The following is a 10,510-nucleotide window of genomic DNA, read 5'->3' as shown; positions in this document are numbered from 1 at the left end:
GCATATAAATTTAACATAACCATGTGTTTCTGTGAGCCTGGAAGGCTTATTTTTAGTGTCATTAGGAAATTTGGGGTGTTTGGCAAAATCCTTGCAATTATTACTGATCCTAACTACCTGGTTTTGTCTAGTATTAAATGGTGTTCGTCAGGACCCATCGCTGCGCTGTTCTGGAGTCTTCTCCTTGAGGGTGACAAAGCTCTCAGCAGTGATTGTGTTGTCCTTGCAAAAGCAAACCCACTGGATTTAATGGAGGTGTTTGAATGAACAAACCATTAATGATTTGAATCATATATGACTATGGCTCCCTTCCTCCTAGCAGTGCGAGTGCCATGGTCTCCATTTACAGAGTAATTCAGTTTTGCTTATGACAATGCAAATGGCATTATTTTTTGGGTTTGTGGTTTTTTTGGTTTTTTTTTAAAAGCACTAATTACAGTAAATAGCTTATTCTAATGTACTAGGTGTATTTCTTATCTATGAGCCTTAAAACTAGTGTGCTTGCCTTATGAGTCAGACTAAGCTCTGCTGGCATCTCGCTCAGCTCTCTGGGCAGCACTTGCCTGAGGCTGGACATGTGTCAGTATGAAGCATCTTCAGGGGCAGAGGACATCAACAGAATTGCTGTGGATTAGCTTTTCTCCTAGTTGGTGGTTTTTTTTCCTGTTTCTGCATCATGCCTGGTTCTCAATATTGTTTGTGTTGAGTATCTGCTGTGGTCTAATGTGGGGTAGTCAGCTGATGGGTGACAGGAGAGGAGCAGCAGAAGGTGTGAAGGGAGGTCTGTACGTGCTCAGCCTGCACCAACGTTGCGAACGTAGCTACCATCGGGTGGATGATATAATAATTCTTTTCCATCTGCTCCTATCTATATTTGAATCCACAGGAAAGCGTCCTTCTTGTAAGACACATGAATCTCTGATTTCAAAAGCCGTCCCTATTTCGGAAGTTCCTTTGGCAGGCTGGCTCTGGTTTCCCTGCCTGTGCTGAGCACTCGGCGCTGGGAGATTCTTCAGTGGGGCTCATCATGCAGTGTAATGATATGGACCCAAAATAGCAGGGCGATGTCACCTAGCAACTTGCCACTGTTGCAAAAGTCTTTGTTGGAGTGGATCAAGGTGACACTTTGCTGCTATTTTCAGACCCACACTTCCTGATGGCTGTTGCCGCTTTATTCCTCCGCTTTATTTATTTATTCCTTTTGCTGACTCATAGACCTGGAAAATACTTCTTAGGTCACTAGAATCCAAGATTGTGCCTCCTGATTTATTTTGCTGCCTATTTTCCAGTTTTACGTGGCACACAGCAACTTAAAATGGACTATGAGAGGCCAGCTGTGCTTCCTTAATGAAGCTTTCTTGCTGTGTGAGGACTTTCTTCTCCGCTCTTTATGTTAAAATTAATGGAGCTGCTCAAAACTTAATGCTCTCTTTGCCGGGATTGTTTCCGCAGCCGGGTGCAGCTATGGTGTGATGGCAAGCACTGAGCGGCTGTGCAGGTACTGCCGAGGCGCAGGGCATGCACCTTACATGGCTGGTGCCAGGAGGTGGCTGCGTGCCCTGGCACAGCCGCTGCCTCCAGTAAATCCAGATGTCACCATTTCCTCTCCCATGGAATTCCTCTTTCCCTCTGAGTCTGTGATCTTTTAGCACTGAAGAGCTGCCGTTCTATATCTAGGTAGCTTTTGCCAGTCCGTGGAATGAGTATACTCAATGGCTATATTTAATGGCTATGTTAAAACTGTTGAAGTTGCAGTCGAGAGCTCAGAAAAAGCCGCAGTCCCAGGTTGCAGCTGCAGTTTGGACCATCTGTGGCAGTGGGCTACATGGTCGTTGATGCTATATTCACCTGCTCTCGTTTCACTGCAACTCTTTATTGCAGTCAATGTTTGTTTATTACAGGAGATAGCTGTACAATAAATAGTTATTTAGTATTTCTTGCCTGAGTCTTAATTTAATGTGTGGCTCTTGCAAGAACTATACCCTACCAGCCAAAGGCAGAATTATTCATTTCCTCACAGAGCCACAGGAAAAAAAAACCTTGTGGGGATGTCTTAGTTCTTACAAACTACTGTGGGTTTGGGTTTTTTTACAGTTCCTCTGTGTGACAAGTCAATGCATGTGGTCTGTTGGTATTTAGTTCTTAAGTAAGTGAGGGTCACTTGTTCAGAGCACATTTGTCACAGACTTCAGGGCTGCCATTTGCTGGATTTCTACAACTCAGACTCCAGGATATTGAGCTGTGTGTCCTGAAAATGAGAAATGAGGTGGGCATGTGTAGGTATCATTTCTTTGACTAGTGCAGGGATATATGTGAATTGTATAACAGAGATTATCTTTGATTATCTTTGCCCAAAGCTGTTGTTTGCCCTAAGATATGTTGTTTTCTGTTCTTGTTTCCAGGCCCATTACCTTCTAGTTTCTGGAAAAAATAAGGCATAATTCCTTCACCTACAAACCCCTTGTTCTACAGAGTCGTATTAGCTCCAGGCTGGAGGTGTAGGCCATCCTGAGTGTGGCAGGACCCGTACTGAGCAGCTGGCTTGTGTGGGGGGCGATGGGCTATGTGTGGTGAAGCTGTAAGCAGGGTGTGGGTGTCTCTGCATCCTGGCCCTGCGTTCTTTATTTTAGTGTTTCCGTGTGGTCTCCAAATTATTTTTGCTCTGTAACATCTACTTTGAAAAGTCAATGTTGGTGTCTCTGGTTACTTGTGTAATTATGGACCCCCACCATTATGGACCTCCTTCCTCCTGCCCCAGCACTGGGCACTGAATGCCAGGGGACATGGATCACCTCCCATGCCTTGCTCCTCCTGGGCTTCCCTGGTGGTGGTCAGCATCATATTTGATTCTGGGCTTTCTTACTTCAAAAATGGAGTAATTAATCTGTTTTAGAGGCATCCTGGGTTCCTCATCCTTTCTCACTTCAACTCTGTTTCCCTCCTAGGAATCTGGGTTTCTTGCTCAAAACACAAGCTTTCCATTGCCCACCAAAGCAGTTAACCCCCTCTGATCTTTTTCTGTTCCTCTTAAACGGAAGTTGCTGTTTCCAGGCTTTTCTTTCCTTCCCGCATCTCTTTGCTGCAGTCCTGAGAGCCAGGGTTCAGAGCCTCTCGCCCATCCGAGGGCACTGCAGCCCAGCTCTGGGCAGCATCCCCGCTGCAGGGAGAGCTCCTGCTGCCCCATCCATCACCCAGACGGGTCAGCACAGTCCTTGTGGGTGTATGTGTGTGTGTAGTGTGGGGTGTCATCCATCTCAGCTCCTGCAACATGACTCATCCAGTCCCAGCTGCGCTTTTCTTTCCTCCTGTGGGAAGAGGGAGGAGGACATACACGAGTCTCTATTTCTGCTATGAAAATTACACCCTTACGTTAGTCGCAGAAGAAGGAGTGTGGAGGGAAGGAGCTGAGCACCCAAGCAGAGGAGCCCATCAGCCCCACCGAGGGGGGAAGATCCAGTGCCCCAAAAAAATGGATTCCCACCATGCAGCCCAACCTGAAGCCTCTTCCTCTCTCCCTTAACATATTTGAGTTTTATAGAAACCCACTGCAAAATCAGAGAAAGATTTGCATGAATTTGGCCTCTTTGAATGGAGAAGGGCAAGTTCGTCCAGCTGCTTTCTACGCGCCAGTGTGAGAAGTTTCCTGGAGGTGACCCTGTCCCAGCCCAAGCCCTTTGCAGGGCTGTCCTGGTCCTGCTAAGGCTTTTTGCTTTTCCTTTCAAACCAGGAGCAAAGCCAGTACGGCTCAGTGATGTGCACCTGCGCTATGTGCCGTTTCAGTACTTAGAGAGCAAATTGCTTTCAAACCATCTCTGGAGTTTTAGAGGGTCCTCTGTCAGACATGCAGGCAGCGCTGCCTTGTGCTTCTTTGGAAACACTATCTGGTGAGCTATGTCTTGGTGTATATATGGAGGAGTTTCGTATATCCATGTGTACATGCATATGTGTGAGTACATATATATGTTTTACTCCTGTATAATTTTAAGCAGCTGTTAACACAGTAATGGGTGCAATGGTTTGTACCAATGCAGGAGATGCACAGGGTTACTACAGCAGGATCACATCAGTGTTGCTGAGATTCAAATTCGTCATGGATCAGAACTTGAGACATTAAAACATCATGTTTTTCTAACCAGTTGGAGCTTGGTTTTGTTACCTCCTCTTTTTCAAGGCCAGTCACTGCTCTTCAGCACCACTTAAAAAAACTTGTACTCCACTAACACTGACATGTTTCGATGGAAGTCCTTCCCAACCCGATGAGTGGAGGCTGGAGGTGTGGGGATGCTGTCGCAGGTAGGACCAGCTAGGGCAGGCTGAGTTGGCAGCAGCATCCTCTCAGGGGGCTAGAGCTGTATTTAGGGGTGTAATCGCATCACTGGTTTCTTGAGAAGCAGTTTGGAAAGTAGCCCATTGCTAGGCTTGTCACCAGGGCATTTTCTTCCAGACCCTGCTCTCAGCAGCAGCTGAACTATTTTAGCTGAAATTTTCTTCAAGGGTTCAGCACAGAAGATTTAAGCCTGAACAGTTTCAAGTTTGACAAAGCTTCACGAAACTGAAGACGGAGCTTGTAATGGGAAGTATCAGCCTTAAGAAGGCAGGGTTTGGCCCTTGCTCCTCAAGGGGCATTGAGTGGTGGGGTTGTGCTGCTCTTCTTCCCCTCTAATGAGCAATCCAGAGAATAAATAACAAAACTCAGTTTGCAGAGCACTGTGTGCTGCACATCTGACTTATCTGTAGTTATTTTCTGAGGGCTATTTATTTGCATAGCCAGTCTCTGTGCTCAGGTCCCAGGTGTCCTAGAGCTGGCTGCCTTGGGCAATACTGCAGGAGCACAAAGCCTCCCTGAAATTTGGGAATTCATCTGATACCTGATCAACCTCCACTTCTGTTATTTAAGGATGTTATTTAAGAAACCAGAGGCAAGAAGAGATCCCAGGGCTCTTGCAGACCCAGCCATCTCCCTTTTCATGCTAACAGGTCTCACACAGCTTTCCAGACAAAGCCTGGAGAGGGGCAAAGGCTGATTCAAACCAGCTTTATTCTCCCCCTTCCCGGGAGTGGAATGATTTCCCCAGGGATGGTGTAGGCAAGAGCTGTGCCCGCAAGCAAAGGGAAGATAATGTCCCACGTCCAGGCTAATGCCCAAACCTCCCTTTTCCCGAGTCAGTCCCATCAGCTCCTCTGCTTCTCCATCTTCTCACCTTCCTGCAGAGCCACCCTCTCGCTGCACAGCTCCACTTCTGCTACAATGTGGATTTTCTCCCTTATTTTTGGCTTCCTCTCAGTTGATGCAGAAATGCAGCTGGGCCCCATCAGCTCAGGGGAAGCTCTGACCTGGGAAAGGCTCCAGGTCTCTTAGTTTGCTGCGATAGCTCATTCCTTTCCTCTCTCCTTTGGGAAAACCAATTAAAAAAAAAACAGTGAGGGAGAAGCAAGTGGAGATGGGAACTGTTTGTGCCAGCTGTGATCTCAGTGTCTCCCTGATCCCATCATGGGAAAGGTGGCACAAAAAAGTTTTGCCCACAAAAATGAGTCTCTGCTGATGGTCAGAGCTGGGCAGGAGGCTTTTGCACTCAACTTTGTCCAGGCTGTTTGTATCTCCATTCCTTCCTCCTCCTCCCGGCCCAGAAGCCCCAGACGGCTGCTGCGCTGTGTGCCATCGCTGGGCTCTACTGTGCTTTGCCATGTGCTGCGGCTGCTGTTGCAAGTGTGTGATTCTGCACTGGAGCAGGCTGCAGAGCCAACGTTACCTACCTGTGCTTAATATTGCTGTTTAAAAATAATTCATCTTGATATTCAAGATTTGGGCACTGCAGGGAAAGGAAGCAGAGAGTGCTGTACCCGAGGGGCCCTGGCAGGTACGGTGCTGGTTCCCAAAGCCTTGCCAGCGCACACTGGCTCTCCTTCCTGGGCGAGCTGTCCTTTCTGCGGCTCTGCTTGTCCCCTCCCGCGCTGAGCTGCCTTTCGGTGTCCTGCCCGCCTGGCTCTTACCCTGCGGCTGCCTTGCCTGGACAGCAATCGTCTCAAATCCCAAATCCTCCTCCACCTCTGCTCCAGCCCCTTTCCTTCCAGGTCCCCTGACTGGTCACCCTACGTCCCCAGCAGTGTCCCACCACCCCAGTGAGTCTCATCCTCGAGCCTTCTCCAGTCCAGCCAGCATCGCCAGTCCATGGGCTCCCAGTGAGGGTCCCCCAAGCCCTGTGCCAGGGGACAAAGCTGGCAGAGGGTGACACAGGCAGAAAGAGCAACTCAGAAGGAGGCGATGGTGTTGGCACTGTGCAGGGAGGAGGTGAAGAGGCTCTATGGAGCGGCTGGAAGTCCCGCTGCCCGTTCCTTCGGGGTTTCGCTGCCCGTGGGGCTGCCTAAAGTGGTATTTGCGGCAGCATGGCCCTGGGGAGAACCGGGGGCGGTGGGCAGCCAGGCTAGCTCCCCTGCCCCGGCACTGCCTGGCCAGGGACTGGACTGGTGAAAACACGCAAACTGCAAAAGCACATCCCAGGAGCAATCCCAGCTGGGCTGCAGGCAGCTGCCTGCTCACAGCCCGAAACGGTTAACAGGCAGCGAGGCCAAGCCGGTCCTCCCACCGGCATGAGATCACTGCTGCCACCGCCAATCCTTGATCCAATCCTCGCTCCGTCTGGCAGCAAAAGAGCCGGGAGCCAAAGCTGGGAGCGAGAGCAGCGGCAGCCGAGATCCCGGCCGGTCTGGTCTGCACCGAGGCACCCCGAGCCACCGGGGGAAGCTGACCATGTAGGATCTGGCCTCTTCCCTCCATCACCAGCACAGCGGTGGGTCGTGGCGGGACGGCGACCGGCGTCCAACCCAGCCACGCTTTGCGCTGGTCGTTCCTGGGTTTTCTCGCCAACATGATGGGCTGCAAGTCCAACTCGCTCACTTGCCTGCAGGGAGGAAAACCAGGGCTGCCGCTGGCCACGGCCACCGACTCCACCGCTACGCTCAACAAGCTGGCCCTGGCCACCGGCGGGACTGAGAAATCCTGGTACCGCTGCATCTTCCCCTTCGGCATCGTCTCCGTGGTCATTGGCGTAGCAGCGACGTGCATCACCTTCACCATCAATGGCCCACAAATGGACATCGCTAAGGTGGTCTCGGTGGCCACCTTGATCTTCGGGGTGGGCCTGCTGGTGGCTGCCTACGTGTGCTGGCGGGCCAAGCGGGAGAGGCAGCGGAAGAGGCAGCGCCAGGAGCCCGTCTCCTTAGAGCAGGGAGCCCTATGACCCAGGCTGGGGGCAGAGGCTCAGCTCCACCCGGAGCCCCCTGCTTACACACCCCCCTCCGCCCAGCGCCCAGTGGTAGAGGGGTGATGGCACCAGCTTTGTCGCACCCGAGGAGGTCCAGACCCTGCCCGAGGTCAGCTTGCTGTCATTCTCCACCCTGCAGAGCCACGCCACCGCCCGCGCCCGGCCATCCCTGCTCCTGTCGCACCTGCCTGCCTGGGACCGGCACGGAAGGAGCCCGGAGAATGGCCCAAGGAGCACGTCACCATGCACGGACCCGCTGCCCGTCCCCGTGACGCACTGCCCCGCAGCTGGCAGCCACAGCAAGCCCACGGCGCTGCTCTGTGCTGGGGGATGCCGAGACAGCCCAGCACCCCCTGCTCGGCGTCAGAAGAAACCAGTGTCACTTCTGTCCTCTTGTGTTTTTTCCCTGTCGTGAGGACCCTTACGGCTCAGGACAAAAGGAGTTTCGAAAGAAACTCGCTTGGTGCGGAGAGATGTGGGGCAGGCTCGGCGTGGGGCTGCAGGCAGGGGAGGAGGGCTGGCAGGAGGCAGCAAACTCCGACGCGTGAGCGTGGCTGGCTTGGCACGCGAGCCCCTGGGGACAGCGGGGGTGACAAGGGGAGGTCGGGAGCTGAGCGCAGCGGTGGGGGGTGACGGACCTTGGCACCTGCCGGGGGGACGCGGGGAGCTGCGGGGCTCAGGCTGGGCAGCCCCCGTGGGTGGCAGCTGTTGGGTGTTTGCTGTTCACCGTGCAGCACGGCGTGGCAAGTGGAGGAGCAAACCGGGCTCTTTCTGTCACTGTGTGTCCCGGGGCACAGGTCCCCTCTGCGGGGTGTGGGGGGGTCCGTCTGCCTGGGATGCCCGGGGAGCAGGGGCTCATGCTGTGAGCTCGCAGCGGCATCCCCCAGCTGTGGGAGTCTGAAAGCAATTCTGTTGCTGGAGAAGGAGCTGGAGTTGGATTAAAAAGAAGCAAATACATTTTTACCACTTTTTTGGAAACTAAGTGCCTGCTCCTGTTCTTTGAATTTAGCTTTGAGCTCTTTACCCTAAAAAATAAGCATGAGACGTGGGCACGGGGGTCCCTCTCCGGAGGGTCTCAGAGCAGTACCTCTGCTCCATGCCTGGCCGTGGAGGCTGCGGCAGAGCTGGGCTGCAACCCTGCCCTGGGGGCTGGCCCTGCACCCACAGGGGCCCCCCGAAACCAGCCCTCCTCTGGGCTCCTGCATGACAGGCGGCCGTGCCAAGAGCTACAGAGAGCAGCCACACTCCCGGCTGCTCAGCAGCTGGAGGCTTTCCACACACAGCAGAAGAGAGCAAATAAAGCCAAAAGCCTCAAGCGAGGGCACACGGGAGCAAAGCCGAGCGCGCGAGGAGCTGAGGGCCCGGTACCCTCCTGAGCGTGCCATGCCGCATGCCATCCTCCCTCCCAGCGGCTCTGCTCCCACCGGTTCTGCCCCGTAATTAAATCATGCTCTGCAGCCAGGAGAAAGCCCCAGGAGCTGCTGCATGCCGCAGCGTGCGTGGCCTGGAGCCGCCACGCCTGGGATACCAGGACTTGGAGTCCCAGTCCTGCAAAGTCAGGTTTCGAATACCCATGGAGTTTGGGAGGTTTGGAGAGACCTTCAGCCCCAGCTCTGACCGACGCTTTACTTCCATGAGCAATTAGGAGATGGGGTGGTGTTACAGGGGCCAGCCCAGCTCTGCAGTGGGTGATGAGTTTAGCAGGCGTCAAGCCCAGGCTGTTCTTCGGAAGCCTGATAGTTGTTTCGGGGTGTTTGTGTATCTGAAGTTCGTGGTTTCAGCCTATCTTGGGATAAGCAAACCAGTGGTTTCCAACCACGGGGGCTCAGTGGTGTACTGTGGGAGATGCTCAGCAAAGCACTCATGTATTGAGAGTTTGAGGTGCCAGCTCAGTTTTATTATTATTGTTATATCTTTTTCTTTTATTTCCTTCTTCTTGCTATAATATTTCAGGCAAGCAGGTTTGCAGCTGCCTGCAAATTTCTGTGCTTTCACCTTGCTCATCACCACTGCCTCAATCCGCCGGCTGGGCCATCAGCCCCCGCTCCCAATTCTGCCCAAATTTAGCTCACTTTAAAAGTGCTCAGCCCTTCTCCCCCTGCACTGCGAAGCAAGCGCCGTCTGACTAGGATGCAGGGACGGGTTGTCTGTGCACACCAGAGGAAAGCTTGCCAGCCAGCCTGAAATCGCTGGCATCAGGCCCCATTACATCACACCCTTTTTGATCTGGAAATCTGGTTCCCCAGAGCTGAACTGCCTCTCTCCTGCTCCCAAAGAGCTTGCTGGGGTGGCCCTCGGCAGGGCAGCGCTTCCCCGGTGAGGTGAAGCCCATCCCAGAAAGAGACTGGATAAGCTGGAGTGCCAACCCAGCCCAGTCCTGGGCTAAAATGTCCTCCGCAGACTGATACTTTCTTTTGTTTCTGTTAAAAACTTCACTGGATTTGATTTCTGTAGTAAGATGCACACACACAAAAACCCTCCTGCTATCTGCAATGATTTTATTTTCGTGGACGGACTCCGGCAAGTTCCCCTGTGGGACTGTGGCTACTGCACGTACTGGTTAAAGGGCAAGTCCTAGAGAAATTCATCTCCTTAAAGAGCACCAAGTGATTTTTTTGGCTGCAGGCATAGATGGCCGGGAAAGTTATGCCCTGCTCAGCAAAGAAACTGGAAGGAAGAAGATAAAAGGACCCACGTGGTCAGTCCTCACTCACAGAGCACCTGGGGATCCGAAATTTGCCACCTTGCTGGCACTACCCCGTATTGCTCTTCCTCGGGCAGCGTGCAGGGTGGAGCCGATGGCTCTCCGTTTGCTGGCAGACACCACCACCATCTCACCCTCGTCCTCAAGTCCCCACTGGTGGCATTGCAGATGTGTGGGAGTTTCCTGGCCATAGCCGGTCCCTTCCCTGTGCAAGCTGGAGAGGCTCCGGAGGGCATCCCACCCGGGCATCCCACCCAGGCATCCCACTGCACACCATGACGCTGTTCCATGCGGTGCAGTGCCCAACAGTCACTGGGTGCCTCGGCCCTGGGCGCTCACGGCACAGCAAAAGGCCGGGTCTCCCACCAAGTGCTGTTGGCGGGGGAAGGCGGCTCACGGATGCCTTGTTGCCCAAACCCAGTGGCTGAGGTGTCGGTGCAGGAGCTTTTGGCGGGCAGCTGCAGCACGGCCAGCTGGATGCGTCTGTCCCCGGGAGTGGGGAAGTGCCCTGAGAAGGCAGCGCTGTGGCTGTCTTATCGAAATC

At 53.2% G+C, this 10,510-nt stretch overlaps 1 long non-coding RNA gene across 1 annotated transcript; it reads left to right on the top strand.

The window, feature by feature from the left end:
- On the top strand, positions 1 to 8,240 carry LOC128134934 (uncharacterized). Its single transcript, XR_008232882.1, has 2 exons — positions 1 to 7,530; positions 7,567 to 8,240. It is a non-coding gene; the product is annotated as an uncharacterized LOC128134934 (long non-coding RNA).
- The last annotated feature ends 2,270 nt before the right edge of the window (positions 8,241 to 10,510 follow it).

This window comes from Harpia harpyja, chromosome 21 (assembly GCF_026419915.1).
Source record: "Harpia harpyja isolate bHarHar1 chromosome 21, bHarHar1 primary haplotype, whole genome shotgun sequence".
Classification (NCBI taxonomy): domain Eukaryota; kingdom Metazoa; phylum Chordata; class Aves; order Accipitriformes; family Accipitridae; genus Harpia; species Harpia harpyja.
The sequence above is the reverse complement of the archived record's forward strand: the minus strand, read 5'-3'. Positions and strand labels throughout refer to the sequence as shown.